General features: G+C 46.5%; 1 protein-coding gene across 1 annotated transcript in view; it reads left to right on the top strand.

The window, feature by feature from the left end:
• The first annotated feature begins 795 nt into the window (after positions 1-795).
• Positions 796-11,138, top strand: part of CLCN4 (chloride voltage-gated channel 4) — a 41,700-nt gene continuing 31,357 nt past the window's right edge. The window contains exon 1 of the mRNA XM_075522491.1: positions 796-918. The gene's annotated coding sequence lies outside the window, so the exon portion shown is untranslated. The remainder of the gene's footprint in view (positions 919-11,138) is intronic.

The raw sequence follows: 11,138 nt of genomic DNA, 5'->3' as shown, positions 1-11,138 counted from the left end.
AAAAAAACAACCCACTCCCCCCACCCCCCAAAATATGGTTCTGAGATGTAATAGTTAACCAAAATGTGAAGGTCAGGCTAATTGCCCCCTCCCCCCCCCTTTTTTTTTTGTTTTTAAGTAAAACATTTTAGGATGTTCTAGTTTTTAAATATTTGATGGGAAAACTTTAGCAGAAGTTTTGAAAAGGAGAAGTAGGCTGGCGTGTAGGAGAGGATCTTTCAAGCAATGACAGGGGCATTGAGGAAAAGGCAGAAGGCTGCAAGTGGAGTGGCTGATGGGTGGGTGGATGGATGGATGGCGAGGAGAACAAAGAAGTGAAGGTAGCAGGGATGAAACCTTTGAGGCAAGCTTGCAAAGCTTGAATATGACACAGAAGATGGAGGGAAGTCAGTCTGGATAAGTTTGAAATGGAGCTCTGGGAGAAGGAAAAATGCAAAGAATGGTGAAATTGTGGCTTGTCTCATTTCCAAGCTGCTGTGATTGCGTATTTCATAGAGATGAAAGAAAATACAACACCTGGGTGTTGCTGCGGAGTCATCAGGAATACTTCGTGGTTGCACGCAGCATACTTACTATGCTTTTTCCTCGTGAAAAATGTGATCGTTATTGCTGTTGCAAAAAAATCCACAAACCACAAAATAACGAGCTCAGGTTAGGGGCGAAAAGAAGCAGCACACGTTCCAATGGTGACCGAATGGGCAGGGCAGGGTAAAGAGGCTTGCAGTGTAATCCTGCAGGATTACAGACTGGTCCGTCTGCCTCTGCCCCGTCTCCTATCAGATATCCTATAGACGGAGGATGCAGTCACATGCTTGTTACTGCTTCCTCCCCATGACATCACTGCTTTTGCAGCCATACCACCCAAGAAAGGATGCTATTAAAATCTTTGGGACTGGGCTAAATGATGTTGCATTGCAGGTAAGCAACATAATTCTTCGGAAAATTGATTTGCCAGTTGCTCTTGTGCTGCTGTCCTAGAGCTCCGGCTCTGTGGGGCAGAGCTGCTGCTGGAAAATAGAGCGGCACAGTTGCCCTGCGAGCAGAGGGCTGGCAGGTGCAGGGGCTGCCCGCTAGCTCTGTGCCGATCTCCCGGCTGACATCCCCAGTAGAAACGCTGCCAGATGGAGCTTGAAAGCTGAAGAAGGCCCTTTGTCCCTGCATTTTGCTGTGGCTCCTTCGGGGGTCTGCTGAATTCTGTATTTACGCGAGCAGCCGTCGTCATCCAGTCGTACGGAGAGAGAGCAGCAATACTGTTTTGCTTGCATTCCCTGCTTTTTTTTTTTCCTCGATGCCTGAAGGAAGTTGTTGTTGTACAGATAGATGTGGCTGAGCTTAGAAAGGATTGAGGATTAACGTGCTTAGGGGGTTGGCAGATGTCTTTGGGGGAAGAGGCTTTTCCTTTATTGTTAATTTTTGTTGATGCGGTTTGAAAGTACCTGGTCCGGCAGGTTTCCTGCATAATTTGCTGTAGTGTAAGGTAGGTTTTGCTTGTCACCCAACATAAGCATGAAAAATGATTTTCCAGAATGGACATACAAGATGACAAGCAGATTTTTACTTCTTAGACAAAATACCAATCACCAAAAGGCTGAAAAATCCACGCTAACCTGCTTTTTTGGACTGTTGGTATTTACATAAGCAAAGTCCAGAGTCTGTTTTCTTTTCCTGGTGTGGGTGTTTAATTATGCACTCTATACAAATATGTGAAGACATATATTTGTGGAGAAAAAATGGTGACTCTTCTGTGGTAGTTTTTTTTCTGTATTGCTTTTTTAATATATTTTAGGGGGGGGTTAATATTTTATTACTTTTTAAAAATTATTCTAATACAAATGTTAGAATGCAAGAAGCTAAATTAATTTTTGAGCTTAAACTAGTCAGAAAAATAAAATTATACCTTTTTTTTCCTTTTAAAACAATTCTGATAAATAATTCTGTGCCTTTGCCAGAGAACGGAGGATGACTCAGCCACAGCTTCATCAGGCAGAGAGTCAGGTGACTTTTCACTCCTAGTCTGCAGGAAGTTTTCTTATTCTTGAAAAATCCTGTTCTTTGTTCAAATAAATTTTTCCCACTATTGGAAAAATCTGAAAATTTGGCAGGCCTAGGGTCTCTGTGTGCTCACCCGTACGCTTGTGGGGGAGATTTTGGATCTCCTGTGCTGAAGGAGGTTGTACGTCCGAGTGAAAGATGAATTCTGGTTTCCAGTGATCGGGCATGCAGTAGTGTCAGGATCAGAAAATGGTGGTGGTGGTGGGGAAGTATATAATGAATTATTGAAATGAAGTAAGAAAGGACAACAGTTCTTCAAAACTAAAAGGAAAATAAATTTCAATTTTATTTTTCTCCAACAGAACCTGTTTGTTTTGTTTTGTTTTGTTTGTTTTTCCCCCAAGACTGAGCCTCAAAAGCAATAGAAATACAAACCTGGAACTGCACGAGGTGGCAGGGGGGTTGCATCCTGACGGCGCCCGTGCTGGGTTTGTTCTCCCGACTCCCTCCGAAGTCAAGGCCGGGTCACTTCTCTCCAGCACTGAGCAGGAGTCGAGCCGTGCTCTTGCTCACCAGGCGCACCGAGGCCTGGCTCTTCGCCCACGCGCGGTGCACAGCAGGGCTGCCTCATGTAGGTCTGACGAGCGCGATGCGTTGCCCCCCCCACCCCGGGTCATATTTGAATGCCCTATGGAAATACGTGCGGGGCGGTGGTTCTCCTGGTCTCCCGGTTTGAGTTGGGCACCTTCTGTGCAACAAAAGACAAGGTGCCAGCCTTAAATGTATGCTGGGGCAACTCGGAGATTAAGGACTTAAGTCCTTTAACAGTTCTGTAGTATAAAAGGGTGACCCTGGAGAGATCCCCAGCTGGAGGGCTCTCTGCCCAGCAGCACCGGGGGGCCGTGCCCTGGCTCCAACACGTGGCTGCACGGGTGCTCAGCCCCTGCGCGCGTCGGGGCCTGCCTTGTAAAGGTAGTACCTTTTCAAAGGTGGTGGCTGGTGGCTTTTAAACATGGACAGGAGGAGGAGAAGGGGATGGTGCTGGAGGGAAGGAAGCGTTTGCCCCGGGAACGGGCTCTCTGGAGTGCCACAACCCCCCCGGTCTGGGAGCTGCTTCATCAAGAAGCCGATGTTTGTTGGGCTGGAGGGAAAGGGAGCCCGATCGTGGCTGTAGCCCAGCACTTGTGCAGAGCGAAGGGGGAGTCTCCCCCCCACCTCACCCACGGTTCAGGACCGTCTCGTGTGTGTTGGTGGTCAATGTTGTGTCGCGTGAGCCCCTCTCAGGTCTGACCTGCTCTCAGCTCGGCATGGTGCACGACCCTCAAACAGCGACGTCGTGCCCGTAGGTGCCAGTCCTCTTCCCGTTTGCTTTTGCCATCAGGCTGCAGCTTGCAGGGTGCCCAAGGGGGGGGGGGTGTGTGTTGATTTTTTTCCATTTAGTGAAATGGAATTAAGTTGTAGAGTAGGAGTGCAATTCGTTTGTGTGTGTGTGCATACATATGCACCAGGTATCGTATTTTTTGAGGTTTCTTCATCTCTAGTCCAGCAGAACCAAAAAAATCACACGCAATTGTTAATGCCGAAAGAGAAACTCTGTCAGGGTTACAGTAGGCTGCTATTCCTAAAACACTTTTAACATGTTGCTCTCAAACATCACCCCAAGGAAAAGGTTTCGCTGTCTTGCAAGTGGGGGAGCTTCCTCTCAGCAGTATGAAGTAACTCGTCTGTAACTGTGCAGCCCATCGGCATCAAACGCAGCAGTAAAACCCAGTGCCCTGCGAACAGGAAAACATTACCCATCGGTGTGAAAGTGACTCACTGCCTCCACTCAAATCATGAGAAGTGACATGGTAGAACAGATTAATGGCTTTTCTGCTGCAGGTTCATCGGCTTTATTTCAAGCTGAAGGCTTAAAAAGGTTTTCAGTGAGAGGTGCGTTTAATGCCATTGAACACCCCATTTAAGGGGAGAGCTTTTTAGGAGTAACTATATACCAGGGCATTTCCCTTCTGACAGTGCAACTCTGTTCTCTGAATGTGTCTTTTTTACAGTCCAAGAACCATTCCCCCCTCCCCCCCCCCTTAATCCTATCATTTTCTGAGCGAGGAGACAAAGAGCAGCATTGGAAACCCAAACCTGGTGCTGCAAAGCTCGACCGTGTATGGCACGGAGAGGAAAGCTGTGCAGCACCCCCCTCCTCCAGCCCTGGCTCTGAGCTCTGTGGCAGTAAAACCAGCTGCTCCAGGAGGGAAATGCCCCCTCTTTTTTGTGAGGAAGAGGACTAGAGGGAAATCAAGAATAGAAACTACGTATGCTGCTATACTGGTAGCCTGATTTCCAGTCTGTCCTGTCTTCTGAAGTTTAGTTTCTTACCTCAGATGCTGAAGGGTTTCTGAATTTTATCTAGTCAAACCTTGTTTCCTTCAAGAAGTAAGGGTGTGCAGGGTTGATGCAGGCCCGTGGGACTCATCTGCCCCAGCTAATGGGCTGTTAGCAGAGGGGCATCCTTTAATGAAGATGTTTCAGCTCAGTTTGAAAAACGCAGATGGGTGTTCCAGAGCCAGCAATGCTTCCCTCCTGATTTTTCCACAGCCCCGACATCAACGCTAACAACAAAATTTATTGGAGGGACCTTTAAGACTCACTGGAAACAGAGAAGCGAGTTGAGCAATTTTTTTGTATGGAGCCGATTTTGAGTTATGTGAGTGCAAAAATTCCACTTGGAGCTCGTGGGGAAAGAGCTGGGATTTTTTTTCCCCTTCTGTTTCTGACATAACTCAGCAGCTGAACTAAGTTTGCTCAGACTTTCCAAGAAAACTCGAACGGAGACCAGACACACGGTATTTCATACCGACAGGAACTGGTGTCAAAAGGGAGAGTTGTCCCGGGAAGGAGCGGGGAGCAGGACGCCGAGGTGAGGGGTGCTCCCTCGGTGGGTTCGCCCCTCGGGGGAAGAGAAGCGTGGTGACCCAGGGGCCTCCCAGGAGGAGACGAGGAGAAGAGGGAGTCAGGCCGTCGCCGAAGGGTCGGGAAGCCCTGACGGTTGGTTATCAGCTCCCAGGGTGCGCTGGTGCACCCCACGTCCCCCCATGCCTCCCTTCGCCTGCGCTCCCGGCCAGCCCCGTTATCTCCTCTGCGCTCGCCCCGTGAGCACGTGTGGTGGCTGAGGAGGGGCGGTCAGAGGCTGTGGTTTGGTCTGGAGGAGCCTTTTGTGCCTCAATTTTCCGCCATTTATCCCAAAAGTTCCCTCCCGCCTTCCCCTTCTCTCCCAGGCCCTCTCCCCTGTGATCTGGTGCCCTGTGTTTTTGGAGCTCTGCTGTGGCTTCATAATTTTTTCCATAGAGGTTACTCAGGGTAAAGCTGCACATCAAAGATGTGACTGTATTTAGCTTGCCCACACTATCATAGCAGGAAACTCCTTAATATGTGGTGGGGGGGCCATACAGTAGAACGCTGCAGTATTTTACAGTAACGCTTCTGCTGCGGCAGCCTGCCTGCGCCTGTGTGGCGGGAGACTGAGGGTTTGCAGTGCTATTTACTCCTATATGGGGGCTGCGCAATTAGTCCTTGCATGGGAAGAAAAGCATCTGCCAATTTTGATATCCCGTCTTCCCTCTCTATTTTCCCAATCTAACTATTCTCCGCTTTTTATGTGCCATATTATGTTTCAAAAAAAGGCCTGTAACTGGGTTCAGCACTTTCTTATTTTTCCAGGAGTCTCAACCTTGCTCTGATCCAAGGCCATTTTAACATTTTTTTTTTTAAACACTATCGTTAAGACAGAAGCTCAATAAATCAATCTGCTTGTTCAGTCTGAGGCTTCTAAGGTGAATAGTCTGAAATTGCCCATGGATATTTTTCAACCTGCAGAAAATCGGTCATTCAGCCTGCTTGCTTTTGCTGAAGACATCTTCCTTGTGAAATCATCACCCAACAGCATCTTACTTCTTGTTTAGAAGAATGTTTCATAACTGTTTACCTGCAGCCTCTATCCTGTAGGGTGCGATGTCACATCGCCGTTTCTAGACCGTCTTCTACGAGGTGTGGTGGGTGGTGGAAGGGGAATTACATCTACCCCCCTTTGTCTTCTTGGCTTCAGGCTAAACAGACCTTGTTCTCCAACCCCTCCCCAAAAGGCATACGCGTCTAATCACCTCTGTATTTTTCGTTCATCTCTCTCAAGGTGACCCCGTTAATAATCTTGCTTGCTGGCTTCCTGAGCTATCAGGCCCGTTTTCTCTGGCCAGGTGGTACTGCAGACCTGTGGTGTAACTGTGCTCAGCTCTGGGAACTTTCTCCCTCAGCCTTATCCTCTTCCGGCTCTTTCTGAACACCGACTTCTTTGGCTCACTCTGCAGGTGGCACTGACCTCCTAATTACCTGGATTCGAGGCGTGGGTGGAGAGTCCTCTGCATCCATCTCTGCAATTAGGTTTAAATCCCTTGGGATGGGGGGCGGATGGATGCTGGCAGAGCACCCGGCTCTCAAGACAAGGTGCCTTTGCTCAACAGGTCATGGTGAGCAGTTAATGGCCATGAGGCCGGGGCACCATGCTTGGCTGTTTTGAGAATACGGTACTAGGAACGGTCAATACAAGTGTTAAGGGCATAGAGAGTGGCAAATCATCAGTCAGCGTGAAGGAGTCTTGTGATGATCGCCAGTTAGTAAACCAGGAAGACTGCATCGTTCATTACTGGGTACTATGGAAAATAAATTCCAGGGATTTTTCACAGCCCCCATGCTCCTTAGTTTGCGCAGTACATGCTGTCATGTCACATCGTACGAGCACAGCTGATCTGACCAACCATTCAGACCAGTGGCGTGCTCAACTCCAGTGGAGTCATGACTGAAATGACCGTGAATCGTTTCAAAAGCCTCATGTCTGGAGTAGGATCTCCCTGTTTTCTCATTGCATGTATATTGGTACCAGGGCATAGAAAAGCTCTGAGGTGCACTGTATTCGGCCTTTGTGTGTTGGCTAACTCACGCCACGCTGGGAAGAGATGGAACAGATGATGCTTTGGACGCCCTGGAGAAGTCACTCCAAACAAATGTGAATTGAGGAACCTGCAACAGGCCTTTAGGTTTCTGCTTTCTTCCCCCAGCCTCTTGCCAGGTTCACTTCTATCTTATGCTATAGCAGAGGAGTCATTGAAGAGAGGTATGTTTTGCTGCCTGCATACTGCTATGTTTCACATAGCAACCCCCCCGCTACTGTCTTCAAGGAAAACAGCAGAAAGATGAAAGCGTGTAGGTGAATGTTCATCTGCTAGAAACATTTGAAGTGTTGAAGTAATTCAGGAACTGTGATCTGTTGAAAGTAACTTGAAACTTGTTGGAATTGCATTAAAAAGCATACTGCCTGCCTCAGTGCAATGTGTCCAATTAAAACAGAAAACAGGATGAGGAGAACGTAGCATGGAACTAGCATGTCTAGTAGCAGTAGGCCAGGGCCAAGACTTTTCCTTTGATGACCGTTCAAGCTAGTTGTTTCCCATCAGTATACTTTACAGCTTCTTTGAACCATGGGATGTTTTGGTCTGTGCTTGCCATGTCAAATATATTTCAGATCCGATCAGTCAGTCAACATAATACCTAGAACGTCAGTTCACTGATAGAGCTCTTCTAGCTGTGGCTTTTACATTTGCACATGCTGTAACAGTGCTATAAAGCTGAGAGGTTGTCAGCATTTCTATTGTAAGGGTAATTTATCACTCTTCTATAAAACTTAGCTCCAAGCCGCAGTGTATCACACAGCTGGTCCGAATCACACGATGAGTTTACTCACTGTGAGACCTGCAGAAAAAAACATGATCTTAAATATGATAATAATACTACCTTTTGGTTCTTTAAAAAATAGCAAAAAGTGAGTAAATGTAAGAGAAGAGGCCGGCCGTCCATGCAATACCTGCTGTGCTTGTTGGCATGTCCCAGCCCGTCGGGTAGCTCACTGTGGTGGCACCCTGGCTTCTGTAGGTTGCTTGCACTAATCTCTTCTTTGCTTTCTTTACACAGGAGGCTTCAGTGATTACTTACTTAAAAATTACCTGGCTTCCTGCAGGCCTCACCGGCTAATCTTTGGACTCGCTCTTTTGATCCTTACCTTTTGCTGCTCTCATGCAACACCTCAGATGTTTGTAGGGCAGCATCTCTGTCTTTCTGGCTTCAGAATATTGTGCACCAAGCATGGCTAGCTGGGAGATCTGGGACTGAACATCAGGTTGACCTGGCGCAAGGTTTCTGGAAGATCTCTAGTGTGTCTATCAAGAGGCACAATTGCCAGTCTAGCGCTGTGACCTCTCTCGATTTGTGAATTGATCCCTGCCAGGACCTTGCTCCATCTACAGGACCGCAGTAGTCTGACATGGGTCTAAATCCAGGGAAATCTGCTAACCAGACCCCAAGGAGGAGCTCTTTTGAGTTCAGGAGATACGTAGTTCAGTCAGATTTCTTTGTTTCCTCATTCAGCTTTTAGCAAGAACCCGTTTACAATTATTAAAGCAGAGTGTTTGCAAAAATGTTCCGTTGTAGGTACGCTAAGCTATTCAGTAAAAGTGAGTGCTCACTGTGAAGAGCTGAAGAAGGCTCTCTACTGAATTGCAGGGAATAAAATGGCAGATGTAATTCAAAGTCAACAGAGGCAAAGCAATGGGGAAAATGTCCCTAAGAGACCACAGAATGATGGGCTCCAAACCGGCCGCTGCCTCTCATGGATCATCGCCTGGAGTCATAGCAGACTGCTCAGTGAAAATGTTGGATGTCTGCCCTAGGAAAAACTGGTGGAATGCCAGGAATTATTAGGAAAAGAATAGGGGACTAAGCAGGAAACGTTTGCCCTTACACAAATGATGTTGCATCAGCATCTGGAAAAGTAGTGGCAATGACAGCAAGGACGTCTAAGACGTAGAACAACTAAGGGACAAAGTACGTGTCAAGCAGTTACTCAGCAAGATTCAACACCTTTCAGTGCATATAAGCTCTGTCAGAGTATCCAAATCTCTTAGATGCTCACGTGTTAGGAGTAGCTATGTGTTGCGTTTGTTACTAATTCTACATGTAGTGGTATTGCAATGTTTTCTTTTGAATTGGTAGTGTCGGACTCGTTTGATGAGACGTGGATGTCTACCTCTGACATCTCTTTGTAATCAGTGAACAGAAACTAGCACTTCTGGGGAAACAATCTGTCTCATTCTAATGTAGATGTCTAAAATACATCAGATAAATTGCATCTGAATAGAGTTTACCTCCTCTCATCAGCTATGAAAGGAGTCTAGATTTTAGTGTCCAGAGTCTAGCACAGATTTCTCATGCCAGATGAGACAACTCGCACCACAAATGACAATTGCCATCATCGGAGTGGATTGCTGCAGTACATCTGGCTACAATTCATGTTTGCATGAGATTAATTGGCCCTTAACCGATGTGTATTAAATGAAAATATCTGTAACTGCGTTATTTGTGTGAGGCTCCAGTTCTGCTGGCAGAACTGGAAGCACCTCTGCAAGCATCTCTAACAGGCCAAGTTAGCTTATCCTGAAATAAACTTTGGAGATGGTTTCAGATGCCAAAGTAAGGTGAGATAAATAAATGCAAAATAAAGAGAAAGAAAGTGATACTTAGGGTGCTTAGTGCTAGGACATAAAATGGGAAGTTTATAGTACTCAGTCCAAAGGTGCTGTAGCCAGGTTTTATTTACTAGAATTGGGATTTGCATAATCTGATAGCACATCCCTGCTTTCAAAAGCGTTGTACCTGAAGTGAACTTTAAGGCTGATAAATCATCCAGCTAGCTGCAATTTCCAGGTATTGGTACGCTACCTAGAGTTCAAAGTTTGTTTGTTTTCTTAGTCTTCCATAGCCCTGTGGTCTCTAGCACATTTTTCTCTCCCTGGACATGTTGTGTAGCACGTATTTTTGGGGTAGATTCAGGCTGAGATTGTAATTATCCTACATACTTGTGGTCTGGCCTGGTATTATCCATCACAATACTGTCATGTGCTGGGCATTGACAACATACTTAAAAAGCTATTTTTTTATGTGATATAACTAGCATGCTGGGTAGTTTTCTTGTAGCATTAAGGAAAACTTGCCAACGCTTTCAGCACAAGAGTTCCCAGAAGTTTTTTTTTATATAGCAGGGAGGGCTGCCTCGTGCAGGCAAGCAGTCTGAACTGCATGTTCTTTACAGGTCCTTCTTCGCTGTATGGGAAGAAGAAATTGAAGTAAATCACAGAATGATCTGCAGAATATCACAGAGTTACAAATAATAGCACGGTCTAATCCTTTCACCTCATTTCAGCTTCCCATTCCAGTCCTCGGTCATGGTTTACAGGACACTGAACTCAAGGTCCACTTGCAACTTCAGCTCCCTGGTGCCAGCCACAGCATCCCACCTGCAGACTCTCGTTTCCCTTAGCAAATGTAGGAGCGTGCTCTCATCTGTTTGGCTAAGCATTGCTATTCTCAGTTGTCACTCCTCTTAATTGCTGCTTTTTAAATCGCCTCAATCCTGCCGCAGCTTATTTGTGCTCAGCAGCACCGTGTGGGACACCTGCTCTGCATTTGGTTTCCTTCCCCGGGGCTGTGACTCCCTTGCTTGATCCTCTTTCAGACAAACATGCCACGGTGCTTGGAGATTACTTGATTTCCGCACTTAAAAGGGCTTCTATAGAATTATAATGGTGACCTGCTGGTTGCCTGTAAGATAATGCTTTTCTCAGCTGCTTGTGCTGAGCACATTGTCTGTGTCGTCCAAAAAGTCCTACCCGATGGAGTGCAAAGAGCAGACACTGACAAAGCTGAGTATTCACCCTTGTCACATCCCTAAAGTCACCACCAGGGAAAAAAATAAAATGGAGAGGATTCGAGTAAAACAGTTAAAAATGGAGAGAGGGGGGAAAAAGGCCGTAAATAAAGAGGGGCGAGCAGAGCAGCAGAGTGTATGGACAGTTGATTAAAAGCTTATCTGCCATGGTTTTGCCTGTTCCAATTACAGAATGGGAAATTTCCTCACAGATTGAAGGCACCAAATTCTTTACTCGTGAAATCCCCACTTCTGCACCTGATAGAGGAAAGTGGATAGCAGTTGTTAGTACCGTGCTAGCCTCATCAGTGACCTGCAGAAGTTAGCTTGTGTCTGTCAAGGA

This window comes from Mycteria americana, chromosome 1 (genome assembly GCF_035582795.1).
Source record: "Mycteria americana isolate JAX WOST 10 ecotype Jacksonville Zoo and Gardens chromosome 1, USCA_MyAme_1.0, whole genome shotgun sequence".
NCBI lineage: Eukaryota > Metazoa > Chordata > Aves > Ciconiiformes > Ciconiidae > Mycteria > Mycteria americana.
The sequence above is the reverse complement of the archived record's forward strand: the minus strand, read 5'-3'. Positions and strand labels throughout refer to the sequence as shown.